This window comes from Quercus robur, chromosome 10 (assembly GCF_932294415.1).
Source record: "Quercus robur chromosome 10, dhQueRobu3.1, whole genome shotgun sequence".
Lineage (NCBI taxonomy): Eukaryota > Viridiplantae > Streptophyta > Magnoliopsida > Fagales > Fagaceae > Quercus > Quercus robur.
Window position 1 is genome coordinate 51,879,879 of NC_065543.1, and position 10,622 is coordinate 51,890,500.

Below are 10,622 nucleotides of genomic sequence, written 5' to 3' on the forward strand. Positions count from 1 at the left end.
AATGGAGCTTATAATTTATGATTCCACTCCTCATTGGTGTTGGGTTTTATATTTTGTCTACAAACTTTTGGAAAAAAAAAATTATATAGATATTATCTCTAAATTTTTGAGATAAATGTCAATGTCAATCTCATATTTGTTAACCAATTAATTCCTAACTAATAAAATTCCTAAATTTAATAATTAAAAACTATTTGTAGTCTAATAAGGCACATATAAAAATAACACAAATACAAATACAACCCAAAAATAAAACGATGAAATCCTTGTTGTAGGAAAAAATACAAAATTTGATCATTCTTAAATAATAATGTAAGGAATCAATTTGTAACGATCCCAAATTCGTATTGGGTTCGAACGTTAAAGGTCCAAACAATAAATTTATAGAGCGTGGATGTCAAAGAACTAGATTAACTCAAAAAAAAAACGATTAAACTTAACGTTTATAGATGGATTAGCACTAATATAACAATCAATTTCTCCTTGAAACAAGTTCAGTTCTTCATTTCATAAGGTTTTCTTCTAAGTACTCCTTGTTTAGAAGTTCTGATCTCCCCTTCTCAATGCATTCTTTCATGTTATATACTGCCCTCTTGGTGTCATCTTTACCATACACGTGTAGGTTGGGTTCAGGGGATCCCTTCCTGTCCCATCCAACACCTTCTGGAACCTCCAACCAGCAATTGTAAGGCTGCCTCATCACTGTTCAAGTATCACCTCCACATTAATGCGGCCAGAGAGTTGGTTGAGAAGCAATTAATGCGGAGGCAGCTATTGTTAAAGATATTTGTTTGCCTTTTCTTTCTTACCCTTGGTCCCATGTCCCACTTTTAGTGGTAATGTAGTTCTGAGGTCTATTTGTAATAATCTAGCGTTCAGGTTGTCCTCGGACTCATATTACCAAGAAAGATTTTGTCCTCGGACGAATGCTGAACTCACCTCACATGATATCTACTCTTCCTTTCGTTTGGTTACCCTTATAACCTGATATAGGCCTCCTCGAACAGTTTTACATCCTCAGATGGGCCACAGGCCCAGTTAACACGATCTTAGTAATTTATTGATTAACCGGCCCCCACAAATAAATACATAAAGCGTAAATATCTATAAAGGTTTATATAATGAATTTCATGAATTTAAAATTGTCTTTACAACTAATAATAATAAAAAAAAAATGAAACATAACCAAAAACCTAAAAATAAAGAAGATAAATACATACCTGTAATAGTATGGATGGTACTTGATAGGCTTGATATAATATTTTACTATGGATTTCACAAACGTCAAATTACCTATTTTTAAGAAACCAACAAAAAAAAAAGTTAAATTTTTAATCAACATAGAAATTGTAATAGAAGAAGAATTATTGAGGAAAGAGAAAAAATTGATTACAACAATAAGTAGTTTTTCTATCCAAAAAATAAAAAACTAGAAGAAGAAGCCCTAAAAAGAAAAAGAAGTTGTTGCAAACTTGCCGGTAGGAATATATAGAGAGAATTTTCAATCATGAGGAAGTTAGATTTCTAATCATTGCAGAAATTATAAGAGAATGAGAATTATTAGGAAAAAGATATTGTGGGGGTAAAATCCGTCAGCCGACGTTGGGCCATAGTACATATACTAAGCCCAACCACGACAAGAAGAAAAGGGCATGGGCATAGGATACCCCGGCCCAACCATGTTGGGCCGGGCCTGCTTAGGGGCGTCCGAGGAGGAGTACCTCCTCGGACTCGCCAAGTGTGTGTCCGATTCACACCCTATGCATGGCGAAAAGTCATCCAATACGAAGGAACAGTGCATGACGTTCAGGGAGGGGGGCAACCATGATTGCCGCATTAAATGCCAAGGAGCTACTTTTCCAGCCGCATTAATGTGGAAGGGACAGGCGCACAGAATTATCTTGGCCAGTGCAACTCACAGAAAAGAGGGAGGATGTCCAATGGGACAGGCACTCAAGTAGAGGCCCAGATGATTAACAAGTGTAGGGTCGTGATCTTAGGAAGGATGCTATATAAGAGAAGGAGATCCCCATGGCCAAGGGATCGCAAAAAGGAAGAAGAAAAAGATAGAAGAAAGAGAAAGGAGTTAGAGACAAAAAGCAGAAGATACAGCCCCAGGGACTGTTATTCCAAAAGCTTGGAGGAATATCCCTACGTCCAACTAGTTGCATGGCTTGTTCATAACTACGTTTCCTCTGTCAAAGACCTAGTTCTGTAACCTACTCTCTACAAATTCATTGTTGAGGGACTTTTGGGCCAGAACCACCCGCCTGTTGGGCCTGAGCCCCAAAAACCGCCCCTACAATTGGCGCCGTCTGTGGGGAGAACTTGTGTCTCGACAAGTGAAACAGTAAGGGGTGGAAGGATCAGGTCCGCGCCAAACCGGACGTGCAGAATCTCAACGACAGGACAACTTTGTAAACCTTGAACGAGCGAAGGACCAAGATAATCAACGAGAGGGCAATGTGAACACCTCTCACACGAGTAGAAGTCGCTCGAGAGGGAAGGATCACGCATCCCACCAGCACAACGAGCGGAAGGCTCTACAGCAAGAGATTGATGATTTGAAGAAGAAGCTGCGTCGAGCCCAGCAAAAACATCCTTCGCCCATTTCGGATACTAGCAGTGGTGAGGATGATGAATACAGACGAAGGACGAGAACCCCTCCGAGCGAGACGTTCTCCTATGAGGAAGAGCGGCCTCACAAACGTGGTCGCAAAAGCCCACCTTACCAAGGCCTGGTCAATGATGCCATGAGCAAGGCCCTGGGTCGAATCTCCCAGTCGCCATTTACCCGTAGAATAGAGAGGGCGGTGCTTCCTCGGCGGTTTAATCAGCCAACGTTTACCCTATACAATGGTCGAATTGACCCAGTGGAGCACGTGAGCCAATTCAACCAAAGGATGGCCGTCCACTCAGGGACGAGGCGTTAATGTGTAAGGTGTTTCCATCCAGCCTGGGACCCCTGGCCATAAGATGGTTTGATGCCCTCCCACCGAATTCCATAGACTCCTTTAAACAGTTGACGCAGGCTTTTGGTTCCCGCTTCATCACCAGCACTAGAGTCCCTCGGCCCCTCGATTCCCTCTTATCCTTATCCATGAGAGAAGGAGAAACGCTGAAGGCCTACTCGGACAGATATTGGGAGACGTACAACTAGGTAGAAGGAAACCACGATGACGTCGCCATCAGTACCTTTAAAAGGGGCCTGCCGACAGAGCATGGCTTGAGAAAGTCTCTCACTGGGAAACCAGTCACCAGCGTGCGACAACTCATGGACAGGATAGACAAGTATAAAAGGGTCGAAGAGGACCAGCAGACTGGGAAGGGAAAGGCGAAGTTTGTCCCTCAGGAGAGGAGGGACTTCAAGTCGGACCGCTTCAGTAGCAGTAATAAGCCGAGAAGAGATTATACGAAACAATCGGGATCCACAGGGGCTCAGGTAGTCCACGCTGTGTTCCGAGAACCATTGCACGAGATCCTGGAGAAGATAAAGCGCGAACCCTTCTTTCAATGGCCGAATAGGATGGCAGGAGACCCCTCAAAACGCAATCAGAATCTATATTGTGCGTATCACCAAGAGCCTGGTCACGTCACTGACGAATGTAGGAACCTGAAAAACTATTTGGATCGACTTGTCCGAGAAGGAAAGCTAAGGCATCTGTTGCACCGCCCTGAGCAGTCAAATGTCGATACCAGGCAAAGCGCCTTGAGGCCACCCATAGGCACGATAAATGTCATTCTTGCCGCACCTGGGAGAACCGATTCCGGCCCGTTCAGAGTAATGTCAGTGGGTAGGTTCCCGACAGAGCCAGGCGAAAGGGGATCTAAGAGAGCCAGAGAGAGGGCCCTGCCATTAATTGGGTTCACGGAGGAGGACAAGGAGGGAACTATTCAACCCCATGAGGATGCCCTAATCGTGACGCTCAGAATAGGAGGTTATGACGTGAAGAGGGTGTTAGTTGATCAGGGTAGCGCCGTGGAGGTGATGTACCCAGACTTGTATAAGGGGCTGAATTTGAAGCAGGAAGACCTATCGCCATACGATTCACCCCTGCTTAGCTTTGAGGGAAAAATCGTCATCCCGAAAGGCATGATTAGGTTGCCTGTGCAAACAGACTCAGAAGTGGTGGAAGTAGACTTCATCGTAGTGGACGCATACTCCCCCTACACAACTATTGTGGCACGGCCATGGCTTCATGCACTAGGGGCTGTGTCGTCTACACTGCACCAGAAAGTGAAATATCCGTCAGAGGGCCGAATCAAAGAGATAGTAGGGGACCAAGGAATGGCCAGGCAATGCATGGTATCGGCAATTGCTCGACAATCAAGCAGCGGACCCTCCACTTCAGCCGGGAATAGCTTATAGCAATCAAGGACCCCGGTCCTAGCTACGGGTAATGAAGGACCTGCCATGGAGGTGAGCTGTGAAGAGTTGGAGAAAGTGCTCGTCGGATCAGACCCCGAGAGATTTTTCCAGATTGGCTCGGAATTACCAGCACAGGAGAAGTCGGCGCTAATTAATTTTCTACGACAAAATGAGGACGTATTCGCCTGGGATCCCTACGAAGCCCCTGGGGTTGACTCAGACCTAATACGTCATCACCTTAACGTTAATCCAGCTATTACCCCAAAGAAGCAGCCTCCCCGGCGCCCGTCAAAGGAGCATGCGGACGCTGTGAGAGAGGAAGTCGCAAAATTGAAGAGAGCTGGGGCTATCAAGGAAGTATTCTACCCCAAATGGTTGGCGAACACAGTCGTGGTGAAGAAGAAGAGCGGGAAATGGCGGGTCTGCGTGGACTTCACGGACTTAAACAAGGCCTGCCCGAAGGATCCTTTCCCGATGCCGCGGATAGACCGACTGGTTGACGCAACTGTCGGGCATCCCCGAATGAGTTTTTTGGACGCTTTCCAGGGCTACCATCAGATATCCTTGGCCACCGAAGACCAGGAAAAAACTGCTTTTGTCACCCCAATTGGCAACTATCATTACAAGGTGATGCCTTTTGGCCTAAAGAATGCCGGGTCGACCTACCAAAGGATGATGACTAGGATGTTTGAGTAACAGATGGGAAAAACTGTCGAGGTGTATATAGACGATATGGTAGTAAAGAGTAAATTGGTGAATGACCACATCAGAGACCTCGACGAAGTGTTTCAAATCCTGAGAAGGTACAAGCTGCGACTGAACGCATCCAAATGCTCATTTGGAGTGGGATCGGGGAAATTCCTTGGCTACATGGTAACCCATCGGGGAATCGAGGTCAACCCTGACCAAATAAGGGTCATTCATAGTATGCAGCCTCCTCGGAATCCCAAAGATGTCCAGAAGCTTACCGGCATGATAGCAGCTTTAAACCGTTTCATCTCCCGCTCAGCGGACAGATGCAGACCTTTTTTCCTCCTATTGCACAAGTGGAAGGGTTTCGAGTGGACTGAAGAGTGTGATTTAGCATTCCAACAGCTCAAGGAATACCTCGCCCGACCACCGATCATGTCCAGTCCCGAGGCCGATGAGGTGTTGTATGCATACATCGCAGTCGCCGATCATGCGGTGAGCCTAGTACTAATCCGAGAGGACAACGGCACGCAGCGGCCCGTGTATTACGTAAGCAAGTCACTACAGGAGGCGGAGACCCGGTACCTCCCCCTCGAAAAGGCAATATTGGCTGTCGTGCAAGCTACAAAGAAGCTCCTCCACTATTTTCAGGCACATACAGTGGTTGTGCTAACCCAGCTTCCGTTGAAATCAGTCCTCCGTAGCGCCGACTACACGGGGAGAATAGCCAAATGGGGAACCATCTTGAGCGCCTTCGACATTAGATACATGCCTTGCACCGCCATAAAGGGTCAATTCCTCGCTGATCTGGTAGCTGAATTTGCGGAGCCTACCTTGGATGGGGTGGAAGTGTCGGGATCACCGAGTGACGATAGGAGATTGGTTAGCACGATTTCTCTGCAAGAACACGGTAAGTGGAGAGCATACATCGATGGTGCAGCAAACCAAAAGGGCTCCGGAATGGGGCTCGTTCTAATCTCTCCCGAAGGTATAACCTTGGAAAAGTCGTTGAGACTGGGATTCCCAGCAACGAATAACGAAGCCGAGTATGAGGCACTGCTGGAGGGGATGTCCATGATCCGGAGGTTGGGTGGGAAATGCGCGAGCATATTCTCGGATTCGAGACTCATAGTGGGGCAAGTAAGCGGGGAATTGGAGGCGAAAGATGAAAGAATGCAACGGTACCTTGCCCGAGCTAAACGCCTACAAGCCCACTTCGACGACTTCCGTTTAACGCATATACCCAGAAGTGGGAATTCCCACGCCGATTCTCTGGCAACACTGGCCACCTCCTCGGCTCAGCCCCTTCCGCGGGTTATTTTGGTCGAAGACCTTTGCCGCCCCACGGAAGAGGAGGCTAACGGTATTCGGGTACACAACGTCGGTGAGGGACCAAGCTGGATGGACCCTCTTGTCCGGTTCTTGAAGTACGACTCCTTACCGGACGACAAAGCCGAGGCTGACAAAATCAGGAGGAGAGCTCCTCGATTCTAGTTGTCCGAGGACTCCAAGCTTTACAGACGTTCATTCTCAGGGCCCTAATTGCTGTGTGTACACCCAGGGGCTACTGAACTCATTCTGGAGGAGTTGCATGAGGGGATTTGCGGAAGCCATACGGGGGGCCGGTCCCTCTCCCACAGGGCTATGACGCTGGGTTACTGGTGGCCGAGCATGCATAAGGATGCTCTGGAATATGTGAAGAAGTGTGACCAATGCCAAAGGTTTGCTCCAAATATACATCAGCCGGGTGGGGTACTTAACCCATTGTCCAACCCTTGGCCATTCGCACAATGGGGCCTAGACATAGTAGGTCCGTTCCCTAAAGCTGTCGGGAACAAGAAGTTTCTTCTCGTCGGCACCGATTACTTCACAAAATGGGTCGAGGCTGAAGCGCTGGCAAACATTAGGGATGTTGATGTCAAGAAGTTCATTTGGAAAAATATCGTCACCAGGTTCGGTACCCCACACACCCTAATCTCGGACAATGGCCTCCAATTTGATAGCAAGGCCTTTAGGGAATATTGCAGTGAACTGGGGATTGTCAACCGATACTCTACACCTGCCTACCCGCAGAGTAACGGACAAGCAGAGGCCATCAACAAAACCATAGTGAATGGACTGAAGAGGAGGTTGGACAACGCGAAAGGGAGATGGGTTGAAGAACTCGCCCATGTCTTGTGGACGTACCGCACCACGCCCCGCCGATCCACGGGAGAAACCCCCTTTTCGTTGACCTACGGGGCCGAGGCCGTCATCCCATTAGAGATAAACTTTCCCTCCCAGAGGACTGCTACATTCGACCCCATTGCTAACAACGGGCTTCTAGAAAAAAGCCTGGATCTCATCGAAGAGAGAAGGGAATGCGCGATGGTGCATCTAGCTCAGTATCAACAAAAGCTCAAGCAGGGCTATGACGCCAAGGTGAAGTCGAGACCCTTGACGCCCAGGGACCTAGTGCTGAGGAAAGTCCTGGGCAATGCGAGGAACCCTGCATGGGGAAAGCTTGGACCAAACTGGGAGGGCCCATACCGTATCACATCGGTGGCCGGCATTGGAGCGTACTTTTTGGAAGACTTGGACGAACGTGTAGTGCCACGTCCGTGGAATGTAAATAACCTGAAAAGGTACTTTTATTAATGAAAAACACTATACTTGATACCGTTTTACTGTACAATTATTTGCAATAAGTGTTAAACAGAACCCAAGTCCTGCATGGCTCCTCGGACCACAGACTTGGGGGAAATTAACCACGCAACGAATCTCCATAAGTGTTAAACAGAACCTAAGTCCTGCATGGCTCCTTGGACCACAGACTTGGGGGAAATTAACCACGCAACGATTCTCCATAAGTGTTAAATAGAACCCAAGTCCTGCATGGCTCCTCGAACCACAAACTTGGGGGAAATTAACCACGCAACGAATCTCCATAAGTGTTAAACAGAACCCAAGTCCTGCATGGCTCCTCGGACCACAGACTTGGGGGAAATTAACCACGCAACGAATCTCCATAAGTGTTAAACAGAACCCAAGTCCTGCATGGCTCCTCGGACCACAGACTTGGAGGAAATTAACCACGCAACGATTCTCCATAAGTGTTAAACAGAACCCAAGTCCTGCATGGCTCCTCGGACCACAGACTTTGGGGAAATTAACCACGCAACGAATCTCCATAAGTGTTAAACAGAACCCAAGTCTTGCATGGCTCCTCGGACCACAAACTTGGGGGAAATTAACCACGCAACGAATCTCCATAAGTGTTAAACAGAACCCAAGTCCTGCATGGCTCCTCGGACCACAGACTTGGGGGAAATTAACCACGCAACGATTCTCAATAAGTGTTAAACAGAACCCAAGTCTTGCATGGCTCCTCGGACCACAGACTTGGGGGAAATTAACCACGCAACGAATCTCCATAAGTGTTAAACAGAACCCAAGTCCTGCATGGCTCCTCGGACCACAGACTTGGGGGAAATTAACCACGCAACGATTCTCAATAAGTGTTAAACAGAACCCAAGTCTTGCATGGCTCCTCGGACCACAGACTTGGGGAAATTAACCACGCAACGAATCTCCATAAGTGTTAAACAGAACCCAAGTCCTGCATGGCTCCTCGGACCACAGACTTGGGGGAAATTAACCACGCAACGATTCTCCATAAGTGTTAAACAGAACCCAAGTCCTGTATGGCTCCTCGGACCACAGACTTGGGGGAAATTATCCACGCAACGAATCTCCATAAGTGTTAAACAGAACCCAAGTCCTGCATGGCTCCTCGGACCACAGACTTGGGGGAAATTAACCACGCAACGAATCTCCATACGTGTTAAACAGAACCCAAGTCCTGCATGGCTCCTCGGACCACAGACTTGGGGGAAATTAACCACGCAACGATTCTCCATAAGTGTTAAACAAAACCCAAGTCCTGCATGGCTCCTCGGACCACAGACTTGGGGGAAATTAACCACGCAACGAATCTCCATAAGTGTTAAACAGAACCTAAGTCCTGCATGGCTTCTCGGACCACAGACCTGGGGGAAATTAACCACGCAACGATTCTCCATAAGTGTTAAACAGAACCCAAGTCCTGTATGGCTCCTCGGACCACAGACTTGGGGGAAATTAACCATTGTGATTCTCAATAAGCGTTAAAGGGAGCCCAAGTCCTGCGCGGATTCTAAGCCACGGACTTGGGAGAAGTCAGCATTGTAATCGTTTTTGCCCAATTATAAAGTATCGCCATTCTAACGTATTCATTCATTATTGCTTGATTTTGAGCAGTAAAATGGCAAAACCAATATCCATTCATGATGAAAACAAAATAGAATAAAGCCACGATATATGGAATGAAATAACTTTTATCCTATAATGTTCAAAGTAACTCAGTTCACAAACATTAGTGAGGATCAAACAAAACGAGACACAAAAGCAAAACAAACGAATTCTTATACTACGTCCCTAAGGGCCCTGAGTCGGGGCAGGCTGGTCATCCGCTGCTGGGTTCTCCGGGGCGATTTCCTGAGCCTGGGCAAGGATCTCGCTGATGCGAAGACTGTCCTCGGGTGACTGGCCCTGCGTAGCTTGCTCCGTGCCCCCAGTCTCGGGAACAGAGGAATCTGCTGGAAGAGGCTCAGTGGAGGCGACCTCGCCAGGAATCTCACGTATTTTAGCAGGGAAAAAGATGTTCTCAGCTTTCCTGAGATCAGAATCTGCGGGGACGGCTGCCCGATCCATGGCCACTCCCCAGGTCGAAGTGACGTATTCCCTGCAGACGGTGGCGACTTCCTCGGCCAATCTCTCCTCAGTATCGTGAACTCCACGTTCATATGAAGCCGCCACAGCCTTCTCGGCAACCTCCCTGGACAAGCGAGCTTCCTCCTTGGTCCTTGCAAGCTCAGCCTTAAGCTCCGAAACCACCTGTTGCTCCGCTGCCAGTCTCTCCTCAGAGTGACGGAGCTGCTTGCGCAGCTCGTCAGCTTGCTTTTCAGCATTTTTCAGGCCAGCCTCTGCACTCGCATTGGCCTTCTTCACCTCCTTTAGTTCATTACCCTGACGATCAAAATCTCGTTTGAGATCGCCAGCGGCCCTCTCAGCTGCAGAACGGGACTGAGCCTCCTTATGCATATCCTCACAGGCCTTCCTGGCCCACTCCTCAGCAATATAAATTTGTTGAGTGACCTGCGCTCGGACGGAAATGAAGACGATATCAAAACAAGACGATAAGAGGGTACTCAGTACAAAGACAAGATAGAAGATTCCACTTACCACGGCCATGTCCCTCTTCAGTGACATGAAAAGTTCTGGCTGACGAATCTTTCTGAGACCCTCCATGTCACGGGGCAGGAGAAGAGGCTGCTGCAGCGCCTCGGCCAAGAACGAAGCCTGCTCTCGCTGGGATTCCCATAGGGTCGCATCCCAGAGGACTGGAGCGCCGTCTAACTCGATCCGAAGAGACCACGTTCGTGGTACCCTCGGAATGGCCGCCTCATCTCGGCTTTCAGTGGACCTGGTCCTTTTCTCTCGGGGCTCTTTCGTTTCCTTGCCCTTCTTTTTAGGCCCGGCCTTC